The sequence below is a fragment of the Coffea eugenioides genome, unplaced genomic scaffold (genome assembly GCF_003713205.1).
Source record: "Coffea eugenioides isolate CCC68of unplaced genomic scaffold, Ceug_1.0 ScVebR1_69;HRSCAF=345, whole genome shotgun sequence".
Classification (NCBI taxonomy): domain Eukaryota; kingdom Viridiplantae; phylum Streptophyta; class Magnoliopsida; order Gentianales; family Rubiaceae; genus Coffea; species Coffea eugenioides.
The window spans coordinates 158,812-161,483 of record NW_020864562.1 but is presented as its reverse complement, the minus strand read 5'-3'; positions in this window follow the sequence as shown (position 1 = coordinate 161,483).

The window sequence follows — 2,672 nt, the reverse complement described above, 5'->3', positions numbered from 1 at the left end:
CCAAATATAGCTTGGAAATGAAAAATACATAACATTTAAGGTTAAAAGTAGAAATAAACCCTAAGATTATTCATTTCTATCAAATCTCAACCCAACTCATAAGAATCCAATACCCTAGACACTTGGACAGCATTTCCCCTAAAATTTCAGCTTTTCCAACCTACAAGACAACCAATAAAAGCCATCCAACACAACCACAAGCACCCAAACAATATATAAGCCATTCAATAAGCGTCATTAGGGTCACAATACCCTTCAATTATAGCCAATTAGAAGTTCAACAATCAACTATAGAAAACCCCCAATTTGAAACCCTAAATCTGAAATTTTCCGCACAGGCGGAAATTTTCCGCAATTAACCACAATTAACGCACAAGAGAGCTATTTAATACCATTTAGAACCATCAATTCAAGCTCAATCATATCCATCATAGGAAAACAGAAAAATTCCAGAAAAAAATCAGAAAATTAGGAAACTTCACTCCAATCCACCAAATCTTCCGTAAAATCGCGTAAATAGCTACTATAAGGCACCAATTGGCCAAAATTAATAACAAAAGATGAGTTCCAAGCAAGATACCTTAGTTCTTCAAGAAAGGTTGTAGCTTGTGAGGTTTTCTTCCAAAACAACACCACTAAGTTCTTCAAACACTCTTAGCAAGGCGATTTTATGGACTAATTCAAGAAATAAACGGTTAGTTTTCAAGATTTGGCAAGGATTTGAAGATGAAAGGTTGAAGAATTTTTCTCCTTTGCTCCCAAGAAGTTTCGGCCTAGACAAGGCTGAAATGAAGATGATTTGGTCAACATTAGCCTTTTAGTAAAGTTAGGGAAAGTTAGGCCAAAAGTTAGGCAAGTCTAAGCCAACCACAATTGGACACTTGGCACCTTGTTTGTTGCTAGAAGTCATTTATTGTCCCCTCATGGTTAATCCATCTAGGTAACCTCCAACTATCTTCTAATACCTAGTAATAAAATCCCTTTACGCAAAACTGTAACCTAATGGGCCGAATTTCTCTCACTTAATACACTAGCGGGTCCCACGTCCAAAATACATTCCTAATTTCTCACGAACTACCTTATACTGGAGAATGATTTAAAAACTATATTTACGGATAAAATGTTGATAAAAGTAATATAATAAAGAAATAAAAAAAAACGGGTGCACAGGAATAAAATAATAAAAAAATAATAAAAAAAATTTTTTTTTCTGGGTTCTCACACTCTCTCCCCCTTAAAGAATTTCGCCCTCGAAATTGCTCACCTGGGTTACTAAATAGCTCAGGGTATTACTTTTGCATCTCTTTCTCCAACTCCCAAGTTGCCTCTTCTATTCCATGATTTCTCCACATAACCTTCACTAATGGAATTTGCTTATTCCTCAGTTCCTTAATCCTCCGATCGAGTACTTGTACAGGTCTTTCTTCGTAAGTGAGTGCCTTATCTAACTCAATCTCCTCTGGTCGTACAATGTGGGTTGGATTAGGATAGTACTTTTTCAGCATCGAGACATGGAAAACATCATGAATTCGAGATAAACTTGGCGGCAACTCGAGTCGGTACGCTACTTTCCCCACTCACTGAAGAATTGTATAAGGCCCCACGAACCGTGGTTGAAGTTTCTTTCCTCTACCCGCAGTGACGCTTCGTAGTGGTGTGATTTTAAGGAAAACACGGTCTCCAACTTCGAACTCCAAGTCTTTCCTTCGGTTATCTGCGTAGCTCTTTTGTCGGCTTTGAGCTGTTTGGAGTCTTTGACGGATCAATTTAACCTTCTCTTGTGCATCCTCCATCCAAGGAATGGTTGTTGGATCTAGAGCTTTCTTTTCCCCTACTTCATCCCAATAAATGGGCGAACGACACTTCCGTCCGTAGAGAGCTTCATATGGTGCCATTTGAATGGACGAATGGAAACTGTTATTGTAGGCAAACTCTACCAAAGTCATATGTTGACCCCAATTACCCCCAAAATCCAGAATACAAGTTCGTAACATATCCTCGAGGGTTTGAATGGTTCGCTCTGACTGTCCATCCGTCTGGGGGTGATAAGTGGTACTAAGGTTGATTTTGGTCCCCAAGTTCTCCTGAAACTTTTGCCAAAACCTCGATACAAAACGAGGATCTCGGTCTGAAACTATACTCACTGGAACCCCATGCAACCTCACAATTTCATTCAGGTACAATCGAGCCAGCTTATCCATGGAATCCTTCACATTCACGGGTAAGAAATGAGCCGATTTGGTCAACCGATCAACGATCACCCAAACGGCATCATGTCCTTTCTGAGTTCTTGGCAGTCCAGAAACAAAGTCCATCGTGATATTTTCCCACTTCCATTCAGGTATCTCAAGAGGTTGTAACAGTCCAGAGGGTTTTTGGTGTTCAGCCTTGACTTGCTGGCAAATCAGACAGGTTTGGATATATTGAGCAATCTCCCTCTTCATCTTATCCCACCAGTACAACCGTCGCAAGTCTTGGTACATCTTATTACTACCAGGATGGATCGTGTATTTCGATCGATGGGCTTCCTCTAAAATTTCTCTTTTCAGGTTTTCATCATTGGCTACCACTACTCGGTTCCTATACCTTAAAATCCCTTCAGGACCCAAATTGAAGTCAGGTAGTGCTTCCTTTTCCACCTTTTCCTTCCACTTTTGTACCATCGGATCCTT